This window comes from Tachypleus tridentatus, chromosome 5, assembly GCF_004210375.1.
Source record: "Tachypleus tridentatus isolate NWPU-2018 chromosome 5, ASM421037v1, whole genome shotgun sequence".
Taxonomy (NCBI): Eukaryota; Metazoa; Arthropoda; class Merostomata; order Xiphosura; family Limulidae; genus Tachypleus; species Tachypleus tridentatus.
In genome coordinates, this window is record NC_134829.1 from 18,796,784 (window position 1) to 18,819,394 (window position 22,611).

Consider the following 22,611-nt stretch of genomic DNA (forward strand, 5'->3'; position numbering starts at 1 on the left):
GCTTAAGTCAAGGAAGAAAAATATAAAAACAAGCATGGTGGTATGGGGGTTGGAATATTCATTTGTTAACAGGATTTTTTGTTAATAGTTGTTAGAACGATCGAATCGAATAAAGATCAGTCTAAGGAATGTAAGTTCGTGAATATCGTTAAACCTTTTAGTTGATTAACTCTGTGTTGGTGTATATATCTCATTACTGTGATAAACTAAATCAGACGTCGTTAACGTAGCCTGGAAGTGAACAGTAATCGACAGGATCTATTTAATGTTATGTTACAGTCAACAGTACATGTCTTACAGTTACACCACGTTTGTTACTCTGGTCGCCAGTTTATAAAACGTAAACATCAACTTATCCGTTCTAACTAGAAATTATCATATGTCTAGCCGAACTGAACTATCTGTCCATTGTTATACAGGTTTACCGTGTTCTGTGAGAAACAGTCAACGCGCAGAAGGTATAACAGGAGTCGACCGTCGTACAAGTACGTATCTGATTAAGAGTGATCACTCTAGAGATATAAGTTTAATTTGTATCTATTATTCACATGCTACAGTTAAGGTAATATTAAAATATATTAGTGTTTTTTATAATCTGTTGTATGTATAAAATTTATATATGTGACGAACAGTTACATTTAAAATGACACAAAAAATGTAAAGTTGTCGACATTTATGGGAAAAACTCATCACGTGATGTTGTTTTAGAGGCATGTTTATTAGTTTTGATGGTAAAGCATCCATTAACTAAGGCAGTGCCCCTAGCTTGGATAGCAGTAAGTCTTCGTCTTTACAACACTAAAATCAGGGGTTTGATTCCTCTCAGTGGATACAGATAGCCCAATGTGGCTTTGCTATAAGAAAACACATACACCTCACACACACCAAAGCAGTAGCAAAAGAAATAGAAAGAATCATTTGCTCTGTGTCTCTGTTACATTGTTTGCTGTCATGTGTACCAATAAAAGTTTTGTTCTTTGCCATAAGAATTTGCATACAAAGGCTACAAGAAGAAGCTGAAGTGACTTACAGTAGCTTGTTTACAGCTGCAACCAGTGGGCCAGTGTATGATTTACTTATTTGTATTCTCTGTATTATGAATGAAGCAGTTAGGGTATGTATTATTTGCAGGAGAACAATTAATATGGTCTTGATTAACATTTCCAAAAGTGTAGGTGGAGGGAACAATAGCAGTTAGGGTGCACTTGATTGTGTAATAATGCAAAATTAATCATTTTAATATTTTTTATTAATGAAGTAATAAGTAATTGCAACAACACACAACCTTTTAATCTGTATGTGTGTATTGTATCTCTTTATTTAAGATAGGGTGTGTGTGTGTGTATTAAAGAGGAGATGTGGATAACAAGAATCCAGGAAGTGCTAGTCTAGATTTTTATTTCTTTGTTATGCCTACACATCTAAATGTTAAATGAGAATCTCTTTTTTTCATACAAGTTGTAATTTGCTAGGAAAAAGTAGTTTGAAGTTCCTGGATTGGGTCTTCAGTAACATAATTATGAAGTGTCTGTTTCTTTTGTCAAGAAAGTGATCAGTTTAAAACAGTTTCCTGGAAGAAACTTGTATCTATCTGTAAAGACTTTGACACTGAATGATTTTAGTGTTGCAATCTTCTCGCACAATAAAACTCGAGTTTGAAGATTTATACATAAATTAGATGGCCTATATATCAATCAGTTTGTGAAACTTACTAAATTCTGTATCAACACTGAAATGAAAGTTAAACATGAAAAAATATTGATCCATGTTTTAGAACTTGTTTCACACTTGACAAATTTATTTTTAGTTGCTTGTATTCATCAGTGGTATAATTGCAGATTATAATATTACTCTTTATCATGTTAATACTTGCATTGACTTTTTATGTGAAACAAGCCATTTTATTTTGATTCAATTTTAACTTTTAAATATTTGCTAGAACATGTCATTATAAGTAAAAGTTATAGGCAGTGGACAAGTCATTTTTGTAACTATCTATGGTAAACCTAATGATTAATGTTACTTGCTATTTTCTTTAGTTAAAACTTTGATATTCTTCACAAGTATAAAATATAAAACATTGCCTGAGGAAGTATCTCAAGTCTTAATTAGTTACAGCATTCCTGTTTCACTATGACATAATTTTTGTGTAACTTTGTTGATGTGATAAAGAGATCATCATATCAAAGTAGTGAAATATAAAATTATAGCAGTCTGATGAGCAACGTTACAGTAATTACTCAACCATGAAGTTATAGTTTACTGTAATGTCAGATTTAGATACAGGCTATTTGGATCAAAATTATTGTATAAGCTTATTTTAAATAACTTTGCAATCATTTTGGAAAGAGTCCTTTATATTTTTGCTTACATTTCTTTAGTTTATTAAAACTGTTGAACTTGGCAAACAATTTGGAAAAATATTACACATCAAGCTTATGTTTTGGGAAAGATAGTTATTACCCTACTCAGTGTCCTCAAATACCAAAAATGCATGTGCATAATAAAATTAGTTAAGTTTATTTTGTCTTTGTCCTTATTTAAGTAACCAAATATGCCATTGTTTAAGTTCACCAAATTAAAAAATATATATTATTGTTTTTATTATTTCATGTTTCCAGTATTAAATAAAGTATTTAATTAAATACTTTTTATTGTAATAACTCATTTAAAGTTGACTGAAGTTATCAAATTTAACAGAGTTAAACATGGTCCATGAATATACTGAAGCCAAGAGAATGATGTATGTCATCTGTAATTTATGTATCGTGTAGACATTATGAAATATATACTGATGCATAAAATTCTGTTTAATTAAATAAACACTGAAAATAAGGTAACAAAGATTATCTTCTTGTCACTTATTTTCACTCAATTTTCAGTTCAGAGCAATTTCTTCCAGTTGTTAATTCTATTAAGATGACAAACAGTACATCAGTATTCATAAGGTAACTGTGCTGATTTGAAGATCAAAGGAAGATTCATTTGAAATTTTCAATTAACCCTACCAATGAATTACACTATTTTCTTTCTGGAATGACTAAACATTAAAATTTAAAAACAGAGGTTTTGTTTGAATACTTAAAATCTCATAACATTATCCATTTATATATATGTTTATACTTTTTATTAAATTGACTCTACAGCTGTTTCTGGCTGACATTACATGTGATGCTGTGATTCAGTACACATGCACTCCTTACTTTATCCAAGAACCTAAAACTCGTCTTTACAAAGTGACCTGTATTGGCTGTATTTGTGTGAACTAGTATTTTGTAAAATAGTCACAACTAAGTTATAAAGTTCTTAAATTTAAGTTTTCTTAAAATACAGAACAGTAAATAAAGAAGTGGAGTAAACAATAATATTTTCTAGTTTTGAACTTTTTACTCATTTGAGGCTTGACTCAGTACTGAATATTGTCTTATCAAATTTCACAGGAGGATGTGGAACAAAATAACAGTAATCTTTTAGATTTAGCATGTATACATATCAAAATAACAAAAGGTCATAAATTACTAAATCAGTACCTTAGAATTGCACTATACTTTATAAAACTCAGTAACTTAGCTCTGTTTGAGTCATAGACAGAAGTGTACATAAACAAGTGCTTCCAAAAATGGAAAGAGGTAGGTAGGGGCACTGAGACTAATTTAGTAAATGCAGCAAGCAGAAAAGATGGGAGATTCAATTTTCCCTGTTATAGCTTTACAATATCAGTAATTTGAGTTCCTAACTCATTAGAAACTGTAGACTTGGTATTTGGACATCACAAACTCTAATTTGAGCACATCATATAATCTATAAAAACTGATATTTAGAAATTGTTTTCTTCAATATTTACTTTTAAATTAAAAATCTAACTAATATATAATACTAAAATTTGAATTATAATTTGCAATTTGAAACCAAACTTATTGACATGCATTTATAAAATAGTTTTTCAATAGAATTTTAAATGTATCTATAAAAATGATGACATAGCCTTTGGCCCATGATCATAAGAAGACTTGAAGAGAAGGGGATAAGTTAATTGCACTGAATGACCAAGTGAGCACATTGAATGAATTAACCATCTTGATATTTGTTTGAAATAATTTTTTTTGTGTTACAAAGTGATATTTGAGCAGCAAGTTATTAAATCCTAAATTAATTCATTCTTATATATTTTAATTATTTTCAAAATGTAGAAGAATTCTAATTTAAATTAATGGAACTGTTTCACCTGAAACTATTATACTTTATATTCATTCCAGTATAAAGGTACACAATCTTACTGATTTTGACCATTTTATTTAGCTATTCTAACCATCTGTTAGTTATTTGTTTGAATATAACTTTTTGGTCTGTGCAGAGATTCATTTGTTTTTAATTTCGAGCAAAGCTTTACGAAGGCTATCTGTACTAGTCTTCCCTAATTTAGCAATGTAAGACTAGAGGGAAGGCAACTAGTCATCATCACCCACCACCAACTCTTGGGCTTCTCTTTTACCAGTGAATGGTGGGATTGGCCAACATGTTTGTTGTGATGTGGATTCAAACCAGCAACCCATGTGTTAAGAGTTGAGTGCCTTAACCACCTGATTTGAAAAAATGTTTAATGAAAAATTTTGCGGTAAGTAAATTTTTCTTATCTAGCTTATATCATTGAGTCGTAGAAGTTGAAATGAATGTTATGATATCAAGTCATTCAGTAGACATGTGGTATTTGAATATGTATTTTCACCACCTTAGTTTCAAACTTCCAAAAGGAGTATGTAAAAAAAAGTGTTTTTTTTTGTAACCGTTTTGAAATAATACTAAATCATAAGTTGTTTTATCCATACCACAAAATTCCATTGTAATTAATCATTTTTATTAAGTAAACTGTATCTAGTCTAAAAAAAAAAAGCTTTCAAACATCACCCTTTCTTCATGAGACTATAACAACAACAACGAAAAAACAAGTTTACTTGTGAATACATTTTGCAAAGGCTGAGAAATTGTGCAGGAGGAACTCTGAACTTTTGACTGGTTATGCTGATTTCTCCAAGCCAGTTCCCTTGGCTGTGGTTTTGCTAGATAGTAGATAGGGACAGTGGGAATCTCCTTAATCCATTCATGCACATCACTAGACATTTGGCTAATTTAAGAGAGTTGAAGTTGTTCCAGCTGTTTACCCATGCGTGGTTGAATTTCTTCACTTTGACATTCAGAGCATTTTCAAAGATGGTAGTGATGTATGTACCAAGTTGTTTGATTCACCAACTGTATTGACATATATTTATAAAATAGTAATCCACTAAGATTTTGAATGTAAGTCTACAAATAAGATGACATGCTTTTTGATTCCTGTCTGTAGCATTAGGGTTAAGCATGTTGAAGATGAAACAGGTGTTCTTGTTTGCACAAAATAATAAATACCACTTTAGTAACTAGAAGTAGTGCTTATGGATTTTAATGCTATTGCACTGTTGTAATGTGCACTGTGAAACCACCATCCTCATACATTGGTCAGGTTATGCAATGTGTAGGATGTGTGGTGAGCTTTAAAATTATAGTTTTGTAATAGAAGATTTCGCAGCATTAAAAATGCTATAGAGCTGTGGTACAGATGCAAAGAAAATAAATATTATGTCAACAATAAAGGACTAGTAACTTAGATGTTAAACATGATAATATTGTATTAATTCACCACATGTATGTGTAGTGTGCATGTGTGTGTATTAATTTATAAAAATATTAAACATAGCTTCTAAAGCTAATAACTAAAATTTTACTCACTTGTAGCAAGATAAAATTAGTTGAAATATATCATGCAGTCTTTCACTTCAGTGTTACACAAAGAGGGATATCTGAGAAAAATTAACTACAAATGTCTTTATGCTCCTATTACACTGTTATTAAAGAAGCAAGCAGTCTGTCATTATTATTTATAGCATATTTTGTATTACAAATGTTATTATACACATTTTGTTAACATGAATGTTCCTTCATAAATAAGTTTTGTAGCATTAGAATATCCCAGTTAATTTTTATGCAAATAAAAATGTTGAAAGGCTTCTAATAACTTCTAAAGAATGTTAAAATAAATTAGTCTTTCCTTTGTACAAAAGGCAGAATAAACAAAGATACCTAACGTCAGTACCATTGAGTTTTAAGTGTTCTGCCTCTTCCATTCCTATGTTCAAATTTTCCTGTCTTGGCCTCAAGGGTGTGCTTGACAGTGTTTTGGGAACAATTGAAGCATGCAGAATTTTGTTGAGAGTCCAAAGAGAATCGCATAAAGGTCTTGTGCAAATTCTCTGATCTGCACTTTAGTGACTGTGGTATGACAACAAAACCTAATGTATACTGTTAATCCCTGTTTTTAGTTCCTGAAGTCTATGACTTGTTTACTTATTCCATCTGATACTGTTGCTGTCCACTTCTCTTTTAGTTTGTGATTTTAAACATTATGCAAACTTTTTGTGGATGTAGAAAGCATATCTTATCATTATACACATTAGTATTTTTGGATATTTAAAATTGCTAATTTAAGAATGCTGGACATTTGAGATGATCTTATTCAAATTAGGTGTAATTAAGCTACAACATGACATTCCTGAAGTTTAGGACTTATCCATATTATAACAAATACATCAAATATAAGTAAGTAAATTTACAACTAATTATCCTTTGTTCTTTTTATGTGGAAAATAATATTTTACACAATTTCTAATATTTTTATTTAGATGCAATATTAAGTGTGCAAAAGTAATGTTGAAACGCCAAAAACAAGTACTGTGTGGAATACCTAATAGCCTATAAGTTACACTGCTAACTGATTTACCTTTTTGCTTTTCAAATGAAATTAATATACTCATGCTATTGCTACTTAGTAGCACTATGTGGCTCTCCAATGGTATGTCTGCAGACTTATACCACTAGAAACCTAGTTTTGATACAGTGGTGGGCAGATCAGAGTTAGTACTACATATCATAAGAGTAAATTCTGACTGCATAAAAAAGTGTTAACTGTGTAATGCCAAAATGTTATGAAGTTATGTTATTACGAAGCATATGCTACACATTATTTGGATATTATCAAACTACCATATCACCATGTGGTGTTTATGCTGAGAAGCTACTGGAAATATGTTTTTATTGATGTGTAAACTGTTGTTGGGGGGAATCTTCTTTCAAAATCTAGGAACATGAATATGATACATTACTGTATTATCCATCTGAGGTCGTAAAAAGAACTGAGGTGTGTATATAGCTTCTGAGCCTTCTGCACTCAGTGGCACTCAGGAGTCCACCTTGAATGATGTTGAAATTAGGATTTGAGATCATATTTGAACAGATCTTATTGAGTCCATTTTAAAAACATGTAGTTTTACTTATGTTTTGTTATCTGATGAAAGATATAACAAATTAACAAAATTTCCTAGAGGGGTACCTTTTTATGAGGGAGAATCTCAAATAACATTACAGATAAGTTATTACACATGTGTGCAATATCTTTTTTTTTTTTTTTTTTGCTTTATGTTATTAACTTTATATAATACCTGCTACTCTGTGGATCTCATTAGAACCATTGAAATTTCAGATGGTAACATAAAGGGTGCAGGATGGGAATTATATTTATAATGTAGGTTGGGATGAGTAGAGTAACACCTAATGCCTTGTTATTTATGTCAAAACATTGTGTTGAGAGCTGAAATGCTAAATTCAAGGACAGTTTTGCTATTTCCCTTGTTGGTGTAATGTTTTTTCTCTAATTTATTTTCATTTTTTTTTTGTTTCACTTTATTTATTCAGTTTTTGGAAACATCCACCTTTCCACTTATGCTCAATTTTTGTCTTAATCATGTGAGACTGACAAAATGGAGGTTAAACTAGTTAAATGTTGTATTCTCCAATTCCATTTTTATCTCACTTCCCTCAGTTCCTCTGAACACCAGGACAAATTACATGATAACCTACCTTATGATTTGTGCCTGGTACTGGTTGTTTGTGTTGTTGTGGCTGTGATTGTTCCTCTCTCATAAATTGGCCTTTAATTATATTCCATCTAATATTTGGATAAGCTATGTTAGATTTGTGTTGTCCTATCTTTGGATATTTTCTCTTTTTAATCTTCAGATGTTCTGTACAGGTACAGTTTCCTTTCTCTATTCTCATGCAGGATGTAAGAATTAGAAACAATGTTCTCGTCCTCCTCTGACTCATTGGTTTCATCTCCAGTTTCCTAGTCAATAAACTAAGGGTTTGTCTGAGATGTATGGACACAGCTGATTAATGTGTTCTATATACATTGCATTTGAATAGCTCACACATTACAGGGCAAACTTTGTCAGAGTATTATACATACCAATATAGCCATATCGATACTGTTTTCATGCTTCTGGCATGTACTACAGTCATTCTCAGTCATTACATTGGGACATGTTTGTATAGTATCACCATTTCATCCTCTTTGGGCTGTCTTCTTTGATGTGTACCAATCTTCAAATTTCCATATGACTGGCTAGGTAAGTTATTTTTTTTTATTATTCTTATATTATTCTTGGGTTTTATTTACCTTTTGATGGTAATTGTTGTTATTAATGTTATTGCACCTTCTGAACTTGAAGTTTAGACAGTATGCTCCTCACCCTATCCCTGCATAGATGTCAGTTCCCAGTAACATAGATTTTGATGTAGTTGGTTTGCTGAATGTGATCTGTTGTGCCTTAGTCATTCTACTCTTGGAAGCAGTTCCATTGTTTTTTCACACATCACTTTGACACTGTTTTCCATTCACATGTACCACAATTTTCTTCAATGGACAAAGAATTCAGTTGTAGTACAGTCTCTCACATCTATTCTTTGCATCCTGTTCTTTTGTTTCCAGATGTTTTTCTTCTACGCTTTCAATGTGGGATTAAAAAAAACTGTATTGTAGGTTTTGGAGGTAACTGGTGAAGTTGGATCAACATTGCAGTGGGGATACACTGTTTTTCAACTTTAACCTCCAATTTACTAGTCTTACATAAGATTAGAAATCAGGAGAGTGATTTCCCACAACATCCCACATCTATATCACTGCATATATACATATGACTTTAAAATAACTTAAATATTGTGTTCCTACCAATAACTTCTCTCAACATAACAAGATTTAGCTGTAACACTATTTCTACACCATACCTTTATTCATCTTTCATGCATGTTTTAGTTCACATTGTTTTATTTGTGGTTGTTGAAATTTATTTTGTACAGAAAAAGTTAAGTTTGTTAAATTATTAGTAGCTTATATGATACTTAAATGCATCATTATTCGGAAGACTTTAAACATTGTTTAGTGTGTTAAAGCAAATCACAAAACCAATCCATTTCTTTATAAATTTTTGGCATTAGATCACAGTTTAAGTGTCATATCAAAGAGTGAACTTCTAAACATTTAAAAATTCTTTAGGTAGAAAAATGAACATGAAGAATTGAAGAAAAACAAAGATACAGAAAACTATTCTTTTCTAATTCACTCTTTCTTAACACTCTTGAAATAGAATTTTTTTTTCAATGAACAACACTTCTTTCTAGATAAGTGTTTCAAACTTCAGTCATTCATGTACCACCTTCACAATTTTTGCTATATCTGAGTATCACCTGTATTATTATTTAAGTTTCACTTTATATTTTTCTTTAAAACAACTTACTTTCAAAAGGAAATTTCATAACATTAGGATAAAAGGAAAATCAGTACCACTTACCTTAATACAGTAAAGTGTGTGTAAGGCAGGATCGCACGGGACCAAGCAAAACTTCTGGCTTAAGCAGGTTTTCCAGCTTACACATTGAGCATGCATTTCCTTATTATATATAATTTTTGAGTGGAACATTATATTGGCTTGACTCAAGGAAAGTAAGATGTTTGTGGATGAACTTATTATACTGTTTTTGCTATGTTTATTAGAATAAGAAAAATATAGACATTAAAAATACATAATTACACAAGATCTTAAATTTATTTGAAGAACGTGTTCAGTCTCAACTGTTTCATTTTTTTTAGTGGACTTTCTATTGTACTTGAACACCAATTCTGTAGTCTTTTCATGAAGTTCATTTTCCCCTTTCATTTTGACAGTGTTAATACAACTTAACACGTGCGATGAAGTAGGAATTTATATTTCCTCACTATCTTTTCCATTTTGTTCATTTTCTGAATCTCTTGTACTTTTACAATCTTGCAATTCTATTATAGATTTTCAATCAAATTCGTTAGTTTCTGTTTAAAACATTCTTGGGAGATTTCACAAAACTTTTCACGTGTACAGAATCATCTGCATCAGTCTTCTCAAAGTTTGGATTTCACTAGAATCATTATAACAAATAACGTCTCCACTATCTATGACATTATCAAGAATAAATCCACTTTTTCGAAAGCACTTTATTATTCATTTGCCTTTCACATATTTCATTGAATGATTTAAAAATGCAATTGCATCTAACATGTCAGTTTTCGTGGTCATTTCAGATTCAGTATCAATCGGGAAAAACATCTATACACATACAAATGAAACAATAGCAATTTTAACAAATTATACAGTTTTATAACAGACAGCACTTTCACGCCATTGGAGGTTTTAATTATTATCTACAGAAGTTGAGTTACCATATTTAATATATGACTCTATATGTATTATCAGTATTTCGTATATTTTGTGACTAAAAAGGGTTGATGCAGGTCATGCGTCATAAAAAGACTGTCTGCTGTATTGTATTAAAAATGAAATGGAAATAGGAAAAAAGAAATACCCCATAAACAAGTGGTAAATAATAAATAGTTTTTAATGTTTTTATCATTTCGGGCCTCTAGTGACTTTAAACTTTCATGTAACACAAGATTATCAAACCTGAAATGTTAGAAGTGTGTTTCTACAACAGACAAAAAGAAGAAACTGAGTGAATTATAAAATCTGTATTACTTCAGAATCAGGTTAATATTATTTTTGTTTGTTTAATTTAAGTTTGTTAAAACTACGCAATGAGTTATCTGCATTTTACACACCACGGTAGTGCAGATAGCCCTCCTCTGCGTGAAATTCAAAACAAACTAAACCAAACACAATTTGGCTACTGAAACTACTTTGAGAGTTTAAGCTTTTTAATGCTGAACTAGCTGGTGGAAGGTGGGGTGAAAAAAACTTTAAAATATATCACATTTTTGGAGGCAACAATGCCATGTTTCTAAAGTTTGAAAGTTGCATAGTAATCTACATTCTAAAAATTAAATATAAAAATGAATGATGATAAATATTAAATAATTAAATAGCAGTAAAAAGGTCGTGTGTATGTGTATACACAAGGAAAATATACGTGAGGGCATGCGTTTCAATATTTATAAACTCAAGTACATTTATGTTTGTTTTTTCTTATAGCAAAGCTCCATCAGGCTGTCTGCTGAGCCCACCGAGAGGAATCGAACCCCTGATTTTAACATTATAAATCCGTAGACTTACCGTTGTACTAGCGGGGAGCAAGTACATTTACATTCTCACACACATGTTATGGAAAAGTAAATCTTTCGATCCTTCCCCCATCGGTGTGGATTGCTGTACATGGTGAGGGGACCTCCCAGGGAAGGTTTTGTTCTATCTGGTTACCTTCTCTGTGATCTAAACATCCATCCACGTGTTTGCCGTGTGTGGCGACCCGTGAAGGGGAGGAGAGGATCCTGGTGGTTGAGGGGTCCAACCCTAACACACCACTTTGGCCTCGAATTCCTGTAGACGGGCGGCCTTTGGGTGGTCCCCCTTGGGTCAATCGGCTGGTCCACTTGGGCTAGAGTCAACCAAGTACCAGTGTTGGAAGTTCTCAAAGGGTGTTGTGGACATTGTGCCTGATGCTGGTGTTTGGGTATAGTGCTCACCAAACCCTGGCGTTGCTGCATTGTCCTTGTGTGACTTTGTAGTGCGTCCCCTTGTAGGGCTCCATGGTGGGTGGGGTCAGTGGGTACCGAACCAACTTTTACATCATGGATGTTATGAACCTGTTAAGATTGCTTTGTCAGAATACATTTTGAAACTATTATATGGATGAAGCAGAAAAACCTTGTTTAACAAATATGTTCATTTCTATGTCTCTGTTGATCAGTTGTGTGTCTTAATTTACAGTTGCTGAAGATCTGGAAAAGTAAGTTGCAGCATCTCCAACTCTTTTAACATGTTAATAATTGTAGAGAATTCCCTCACATTTTTATCATGGAAAGACTGAGTTGTAAAGACCAGGAATGTGTGGAAACTGATGTTGGAGATATTACAAACCTGAATGTGACAGTTCTGTCTAGTGATAGTCAAAGTATTCTGGCTTTAGGTTGATTAATTGGAAAGCACTCATGAGATATGCTTTAGAAATTATTCTTTGATTGTATATATACTGAAGTAACTCGGTAATTTCATTGCAATTAGTTTTCCTGGAGATATCTCTCCTTTTTTCACTAATATTTCCTGAATTTTCAGTATTAATCCTATCCATCCCTGAATATCTTATGTTTTGAAAATTTCTGTGATAATTAATCCAAAATTGCATACAAAATAAAATTATAAATGTCATAATATGGTTTCAAGTTTCTTTGTCTGGATAGAATAACTCATAAAATTCCAAATAACTAAGTGTAAGTTTTTATTTGGCTTCCTCCATCAAATTTGTAATATTTAATTATATTACCTGCTTTCACTGGTACAACTTGTCAGTATACAAAACAAAGGTACAAACCTGTAAACTGTTATCTATTTACATTTGTATGATATCTACCTCTGACTTTGTATTAATAAACCTGTAAACTTTGTTGCTTCTTTTTAGTTATCAACACAAATGGTTCAAAAACTGTATTTTTAAAGTACATTGCAAGAAAGTGCAAAATTTTCTATTTTGTCATTGATTTGTAATAAAGCTTCCTTCCTCCCTTATATGAAAAGTTTTAAAATTTCACTGCTACATTTTGGGCATATTAAGGCTTTGGAGGTTTAGCTCCTTGATATTATGGAAGTTTTTAGTAGTTTTATATAAGATGGAAAAAGTATGTAGACTTCTCTGCATTATTATTTATTTTGTAAAAGTAATTGTTTTTGCAGTTTGTTTTGTATACAAGAACTCATTCTGTTGTAACTTTGTACAAAGTGGATTAGGTGAAGGTCCAGATCTTGATGGAATGTATTCCTTTTAAACACCATTTCATAAATTTGTAAAAGAAGGAGAGAAGTTTTATTTATAAAATAAACTTCTATATATTTACATTTGTATAGTATCTACCTCTGACCTTGTATTTAAAAAGATTTATAATTCATAAATGTTACAGGATTTAAAACAAATGCTTTATACATTAGATAATGATGGGATGTACTGAAATAGAAATTTCATTTCTTTAGTCAGTTTATGATTTACAATATGATAGTAATTGCATTTAAATTTGTTATTTTGCTGAATAGTTCTTTTTAACATAAATATGAAAGATAAATATTTAGGTGAAAAGTATCTGATGCTAATAAACTAATGTAGAAATAATTTCTTATTTCAAGTTATATTGGCTCGAATGCATATGGAGACAATATTTTTTGGCTTAATTTTCATGTACGTGTTAAAATGAGATGATTGCTAATTTGCTGTGTGTTTGAAGGTCGGTGTTTTTATTGGGAATCCAAACTAAAGCACTTCTAATCTCCAATGGTGAAAATGTGGAGATGAAAAGTTTCTGGTCATTTAATGTTATGAAACTACAGTGTGTTCCTTTTTTGCACTTTGGGTCTATTAGCTGTATACATTTGGATAAAAAAAATGAGATTTTATAATTTTTTCATACATTATTAAACAATATTACTTTAGCGTGTTTTTTTGTTTCTCAAATTTCAATAGCTAAGCCAAAATGGTTTGTTTGCTGTTGAACCTAAGGCTACAGAATGGACTGTTTGGTCTCTGACAACTGTGGGCATCAAGACCGTGATTTAATGATATTTACCATAGTAATGGCTATTTATCTTTAGGCTATCATAGATTTTATAAAAATTAACATTGAGTGACAGGCAATAACATAAGCTACAATTTTATTTTTCATATTTTAAAGTGAATTTGATATATTGGGAATATAGTCTTAAAGTGCAGAAATGTCTTAATAAATAAAATCAAAGAATGACTTTAATATTGTTTTAATATTTTATGTGTTTGTGGTCTGAAAATAACCCTGCTTTTCACATTACATCCTGTACTGGAAAAATAGAAAGGTAAAATCTTTGTAAAATAATAAGTTACTCTATTTTTTTTCCATAAAAGTAATAAAACATAGTTTCAATGTACAATATTCTTGGAGGTTTTTGGGTTATAGAAATATATATGAAAAACTTAGCAACATAATCTGATTTATTGTGATTTCAAAGAACAAGCTTGAGTGAATCGTGTTAATAAGTGAATAGTGTTCTGTTAAGCACTCCTTATCAATCACATTAAAGTGCTATTACAGCTAAAACATTCATTTATGACATAATGTTTTCCAGTTTGATTATTTTTATCCAAATTGCAGTTCATTAACATTGACAAGGTTCTGACATCTTAACAAATCATGTCTAACATTCCTTGAAATTATACACAACTTTTCTATCAAACTAAAATGTTATCTAAAACATAGATTACAGAGAAGATAACAGAAGAAGGTGAAACTTCATTCTTTCAAGATTAAGCCCTCTTTGACAATGAAGAAGTCCCAGGAATTTGTAGAGGAATCTGGAGAAGATATTTTGGTTTACTTGACAGAAGATAACTGGTTGGTATCTAACCCTATTTTTATAATTCACTATTTTTATAATTCATGTACATTACAGGTTGTATGCAAGGTGTCATATCACTATTTTAAGATACAAGTTTAATTAAAGGACTGCAAATAATTGTGAAATAACAGTGAAATCACTTGATTCATGTAAGAAGAGTTTGTGAACAACATTTAATTTATTAGTGTTTATTAGTCTTCATACAGAGATATACAATGAGTTTCAGGCACTATCTACCGCAAGAAATGAAACCCCAGATTTTAGCATTGTAAGTCAGTAAACATATCACTAAGCAGTGGTGCAGTGTTAAATAAAGAAGTTGGGGAACATGTTTTAAAAGTGTTAGTATAATTTATATGTATTACATTTTCTATATATTAAAACACAAATTTCAGGAATATTAGCTATAATGGGATGGTTTTTGATCTGATATAATATGGTGCCCAATGTTCAGAAATTCTCTATATGCAGCAATTGAGTTTGGAAATGACAATCTGAAACATTTTCCAAGGAGTTCTGTTTCATTTTCTTCAAAGCCTCGATTTTTATCTGCTGACCACTTATTGAATTCTAAGGTACTTAGCTCAGAAATTATGTTTGGAATGGAATTAGAAATGCCTAACCTTGTTCCAGTTGGTTCATGAAAAAAGAATCTGTGAAACACTGTTGTCTCAAATGTTTTATAATACTAGTTATAGGTAACTATGACTGATTGAAACAACCTTGTTGCTATCGGCCAGTTGTTGATATAAACTTCATTTCTTTTATGGTAGTCCAAGAATTTTGGCTTTACATTACTTGTAAAAATAGCATGGTGCAGCAAATTAACTTGTCTGTGTAAAGTGTAGTAATATTTTCTGTGCATGGTTTTGGAAAGAAGAGGTAGTTTTAATACATTACACAAATACTGGTCAAATTTTGATTGATCTTTATCAATGTTACTACTAATTGACTTGAAATGGTAACATTAAGACATTTAACATTTCTAAACAGCTGAAACAGTTATGAATGAACTTACAACTCATCTAGTTCTCAAAATGTTTCATTTCTTCATTCTGTTTTTATATTACTGGAAACTAAATTTGCTACTCTTGTAAGTATGGTAAAATAGAAAAGACAATGTTCAAAAGCCCTTGCACACTTTGACAACCAATCAGGAAAAATAACTAATAAGTTTATTGAATCAGATCACACTTTCTGTGGAGAAATGTTGTAACTATTTTCTCCCATTTCTATACAATACTTTAGACAATCACATACAATACACTATTGTCTTCAAAGCTGGGAAAATATAGCTGCAATTTTACTTGCTTAAGTGGTTCTTGAAATCAATTACAAAACCAAAGTTTATTTCTTACTTGTATAAGAAAGTTTTATAGTCGCAAGTGAAATAACAAAAATCACACTGATGATGAAAATGTATAGCACATCAAGGCAGTAAACTGAACCTGATTATTTTGTTGCTCTAAATTAACACAACAGTCTCTATTAGTCGGTAAATCAGCTAAAAACTTACAAACATGTAACATCAAAGTTTGGGATTTGATTTTTCACCATGGATGAAGTAAAACCAATTAACACATTTTATATTAATTTTACAGGGAGACAAAAATCCTCAGAATGAAACGCCTGGTAAACCTGGCTAGAAAGACACAGTACTTATCCCTGTCTTGCGTTAAATAATGACTTTAGCGAATAACTTTTTGTAAACTGGGTGACCTTGTTCTAAAGATGCTCCTACTAAAATCAGGAGAAATTATGCAGTTTCTTCAGTGGGGTTAAAAACCTTAAATAACATGGTGGCCAATATTCCCCTTAAAAACTTTGTGTCAGCCCTTCTAAAAGTCGGAATAGGGTAACTGTCAAGACTGAAAATACATATCAGTTTACTTTTCAGTAATATTTTTCACTGTTAAAGTAAAACACAAGCTTACCTGTTTAATGGAATGGATAAGAAAACAAAACGCAGAACCATAACAATAGTATACAACTTAAGGTAAATATTATTCCTTCCTTATCACAAAAGTGTTTTATCAAAGATAAAAGTACAAAGCTTAAACTTGAAATGAAATTATATTAGTAATTAATATTTCTTTTGTGTAAATATGGGAAAATATCTATTTTTGTTGTTATTCTTCCTGTTAACTTCCTATAGCACATTTAAAATTAAGTTGAACAAGGCCTGAAAAAATATTCTGTCATTACTTCTTTACACAAAGATATTTCAGGATATATTTATTTAGAAAGAAACTTCTGTTACCTTGAATAAGACTAGTTGTGTTCCACGTGCATGAAAAATATAATAAATGAATGATTGGTCCGTGTATGACAGACACTACAATAGTGCAATTCAGAGGATCACAGAACAATTTGACAAATTGATTCTTCTTCTCCAGTTGTTGTATGGGTATCATAGAAATTGTTTCCAGAACACAGATTTAGTGACAGCTAAGTTTATCATAGCTGATAAATCAGAAGTCAAGTATTTGTATTTCTTCATTTGTATATTTGCAGCAGCAACATTTGTTTTCAACACATAGGAAATAAGACGAAGACATCTTTTACGAGCTAAAAGAGCTTCAACATGCAGAAATGATGCTCTAACTTGCTTTGTGGAACCTGCAAACAAATGATGAAAACCACTTGCATATTGTTTGCAAGTACAAGTTTAGAAAATAATATCAGCAGAACATGATAGAAGGTTTTTGTTATTTTGATTAACACTGTTGTTATTTGGATGATGCACTACAAGTCAACATTCATCACAAATTAAGGTTGCATGTTCTGCAGCTGTAATCAGAACATTAAAATCATAGATAAATTGTGTTTTTTGTTCAAATAAAACAGCAGTGGTGTTTATATGTTACCACTGCTCAGAAATCACTGTGATCACATTGTCATTTATAAAAGTTTCAAAGCTCAGACATTTTCTATCTTGCGTATTAAAGAATATTTGATAGTGTTTTCGGATCTAGTGGCATAGCGATAAGTCTTGAAAGATAAAAACCAAGCTTCAATACATGTGGTGGCTGCAGCTATAGTGTAGCTTCCTGCTTAACATAAAATAGAAGCTATTTCTTTTTATTTCAAATAGACATGATTTTTATTCAAAATAACATGAGGGCTATCAGCACGAGCTCTTCCCAGTTCAGTGCTAAAAACTAGAGGGGAGGGAACTAGTCATCACCACCATCCCCACCAACTCTTGAGTTGTTCTTTTTCATAACAATATCATATAGAATAAATGATTTTGAAATCATACACACTGTAAATAATGTTAAAGGAAATTAAATAAAATACTTAATAGTACACCAAGGAAATTACTAATTTATTTTATATTTATTCTTATGATAAATTCCCAAACCCTAATTGTATCAAATGTTTTAAATCGGATGTCTTTATTTCAATATTCTTATTCCAATAAGACCACACTGCAGGATGAAACGTTTTAGTGTCTTTTTAATTGTGATATTTTTCCTATCTTTAATATATTCTATTTTGCATTTCAACTTCTGTTTATTGAACTAATTCAGTTAAAACACCAAAAATGAACAGTATCCGAATAAGGATTAAACATGAGGACTTGGAAGGTACATGTAGTGTGTTTTTACAAATTTTGATGGTTAATAATTATCACAACAAATAGTTTTTAAAAGAACTAATTATCAAAATATTGAATCAGAGAACTGTAAAATTGGTTTTAATGTGTTTGTCAAATTGCAATAAATTAATAAAAATATATGTCAGAATAATTTAAGTTCAATATGAAACTACTTTCTTAATGGGTGACATACAGAAATTGAAAACACAAACCTGTGTTGTTGTTTTTTCATTATCAGTACTATTTCATGACATGAGTAAGAGTGTAATGCAATCTAAATCACATTAAAATATCTGCAATGCCTAAAGTTTAAAAACAAAACTGTAACAAGGATTCCTCTGGAGCCCAGGTTATTACTAAACCAGTGTGAACCTTTACTTTCAGCAGTGAGAAAAATAAAATTTGTCTTTACTCATTCGCAATGTCACAAAAGTTTTGAAGTAAATAACATCACGTTTGTTACTGAACTGACATTAACAGGTTTAATGTTGTTACTTTTAGATTGACTGTTTTATTTCAAAACTAAGCTTTCTTTGTATTAAATAATGTATTTGGACTGTCTCTACTTTTTTTCAGTATTTTCAAATTAATGTACAAGCTTTCAGTTAAATCACTTAAGCCTTCTATAAGTGCAAGACATTTGATAGACAACAGGATATAAGGTAACAATTCAAATCGCAAGTTGCATAACAACAACAAAAAACAAAACATGTCTAATACATTAAAAAAAATGTTACAAGTTGAAGAAACATAGCAAGTAGTACTGTAATTGTGGTTTGTTATACTAGAAAATAATAGCAAGAACAGCAATAAGGTAAGATAGATAAGAAAATAAAAATAAAATTAGGTTATTAAATTAACATTTTTACAGTTAATGAATGAATTGATACAAGTGGTTATAAGGGTAGGTTTAATTGTTACTACTGTAATGCTAGAAGTGTAAAAAAATAATGATGACAACAGGAATGGACAATTTTGATGTAATTAGAATAACTTGCACATAGATGATGTTGATGACAAAAGTTCTTTAAAATGCAGGTTTACAGGTTGTTGATAAAGTACAAAAGAGGAGTGGCTTTATCTGCCCTTTTAGTTGTGGAGACATTGTAATATGATGGTCAATCTCACTAGTTGTTTGTAAACGAGTAGCCCAAGAGTTGGTAGTTGGTGGTGGTGATTAGTCTTACACTGCTAAATTAGGGATGGGTACCACAGATAGCCCTAGTGTAGCTTTGCATGAATTTAAAATCAAACAAACATACCAAGTGAGCCCTGAGAAGATGCACCTGAGTGTTATTACTTATTCACACACGTGCATCTCTGTTTGTAAGGGAAATTAGGGTAAAAATACGTAGAAAAGAATATCTGACCTCACAATCTGCAAAAGGTAAGAGCTTAGAAACCTGAAATTTTGCACACATACTAAATGGGCCCTTAAAGATGTGCACCTGAGTATTATTACTGATAGACATGCGAGCTTATTATTATGATGAGACTAGCTAATTTAAAAACAAATTGAAAAGGTGTGACTGCCATAGTTTGAAAGAGAAATAACCTAAGCACTTGAATATTCCTCTAATACTGAAGGTGTAAACTGAGTATTACTTATCCACATGCATGTGCATCTTCTTAATGAAGTCAGCTAGCGAAAACCACCACAAAGAAGAAATGGTTCCTGATACTACAAATAAAAATCGCAAGTAGAGAAAGAAACTCATGGTGCGCATGCGTGTCTGTTTATGTTTTACTGCTATAGCTCCATGACAAAAGAATCTATGAACTTGAAATTTTATATCCATATTAAGTGAACCCTAAGGGTTTGCATCGGTATATTATTACTTGTCATCTTGAGTGTGCATATCTTTTTGTGTTAAAAACTATATACAAAAGAAATATGACTGTCATATCTCTAAGAGGAAAGAATCTAGAAACCTGAAAGTTTCTAGATAATAATCATTGTTCATCTGTTCTACTTCTCTTTGGTATATCCTGGGTACAATAATAAATGATCATCTGTACTTCCTCTATATGTTATATTCTAGGTATAGTTATCATTGTTCATCTCCTCTACCTCTGTGTTATATCCTGGGTAGAGGAATCAATATTTATCTGTTTTACCTCTGTATATTATATTCTTGGAACAGTATTCAATGATTATCTGTTTTATCTCTATATTTTGTATCCTGTGTACAATAATCAAAGTATGTTATATCCAATGTACAGCAATCATTTTTCATCTCTTTGACGTCTATATATTATATCCTGGGTACATTAATCAAAGTCCATCTGTTTTACCTTTATTTTTTATATCCTGAGTACAATTATCAATGTTCATCTGTATTACCTCTGCAATTTATATCCTCAGTGCATTTATCAATGTTTATCTGTTTTGCTTCTCTGTGTTCTATCCTGGGTACAATAAACAATGTTCATCAGTTCTACCTGTGCATGTTATATCCTGGGTAGAAGAATCAATGTATATCTCTTTTAACTCTGTAGGTTTATCGTAGGTACGGTTATCAATGTTCATATGTTTTACCACTGTATGTTATCTAATGGGTATAGAAATCAGTGATCATCCGTTTCACCTCTGTGTGATATATCCTGGGTATAGAAATCAATGTTCAACTGCTCTACCTGTGTGTGTTATATGCTGGGTACAATTATCGATGTTCATCTGTACTCCCTGTGAGTTCTTATATCCTTGGTACAGTTATCAAAGTTTATCTGTTTTTCCTTTGTATGTTAAATCCTCATACAGTAACAAATGTTATATCCTGGGTACAGAAATCAAATTTCATCTGGTCTACCTCAAGGTCTATCCTGGGTACAATATTCAATGTTTATCTGCTTTTCCCTCTATATTATATCCTGGGTAAAGTAATTAATGATCATCTTTCCTACTTCTGTATGTTATATTTTGGGTACAATAATCAGTTTTCATCTTTTCTACCTCTCTATGTTGTATCCTGGATAGAATAATCAATGCTCATCTGTACTTCCTTTGTATTTTATATCCTGGGTACTGTTATCAATGTTCATCTGTTTTACCTCTGTACGTTATATCCTGGATAAAATAATCAATGTTTATCTGTACTACCTCTTTATGTTATATCATGGGTACAGTAATCAATGTTCATGTGTTTCTATCTCTGTATATTATGTCCTGGGTACAATAATAAACGTTTATTCTCTATCGTAGGAATAAATTAGTTTTATAGTCTGTAATTAACCTCCATAAAAGGTAATGTTCTCTCCGTTGATTGGTTCTTGATGATATGATTGTAAGTATTCATTACTTGTGTACTCTACACTAATGTGGTTGTGTTTTATCTTTTTATTTTTCCTGTTTTGTGTTCTTAGTGTTTTAAACATGATGCCAGTAAATTTTATATCAGAAAATTTCATGGATATTTAAAAAAAAAATTGAATGTAGAAGAATATACTTGTCATTTCTTTATATAAACATTACTTGAAAGACAATTAGTTGTAATAGGTATTTATATCCCAAAAATATTTTGTTTGTTGTTGAGTACAAAGTTACATTATAAGCTCTCAACTGGTAGAGGGAGCATTGGCAAATTTAGGTAAGGGGTAGATGGGACCCAGCTCCACTGCCTATGGTCTTAATGGGAACCCATTGATTTTGTTCTATGTAAAACTAAATAGGATGGACAGACCACAAAAATTATTAGCCCCTGGGACCACAGAACTTTTAATCTGCCACTGAGAGGAGCAGTTTGTTTGGTTTGAATTTCACACAAACTATATTTGAGCTAGCTGCAGTAGCCGTCACTAATTTAGCAGTGAAAAAGTAGAGGGAAGGCAGCTAGTTATCACCATCTTCCACCAGGTCTTGATTTAATGTTTTATTAAGGAATAGTGGGATGTACCGTGACTTGTAACGCCCCTACGTCTGAAAGGTTGAGTATATTTGGTGTAATGGTGATTCAAATTCGCGACCCTCAGATGTAGAGTCAAGTGCCCTAATCATCTGGACATGTTTGATTGGAATTTGGTATAAAATTTCAAAGAGCCTGCAATTTGCCCTCCATGGGTATTGAAACCCAGGTTCTAGTGTTGTAAAATTGCAGATATCCCGTTATACCACATGAGGGCCAGAGGAACAGACAACAACGTAAATAAGATAGTAGCAACTATCATGAAAACAATTAAAAATGTTGCTTTAAAAGTAGACTATAAAATATTCAAATTATATTATTATTATTATTATTCCAACAGTTTAAA

At 31.3% G+C, this 22,611-nt stretch overlaps 1 protein-coding gene across 1 annotated transcript in view; it reads left to right on the forward strand.

Annotated features, from left to right (window-relative positions):
• LOC143250644 (serine/threonine-protein kinase Pak-like) overlaps positions 1-22,611 on the forward strand; it is a 46,736-nt gene continuing 24,125 nt past the window's right edge. The window contains exons 1-4 of the mRNA XM_076501509.1: positions 1-130; positions 420-485; positions 4,409-4,615; positions 14,624-14,758. The gene's annotated coding sequence lies outside the window, so the exon portion shown is untranslated. The remainder of the gene's footprint in view (positions 131-419; positions 486-4,408; positions 4,616-14,623; positions 14,759-22,611) is intronic.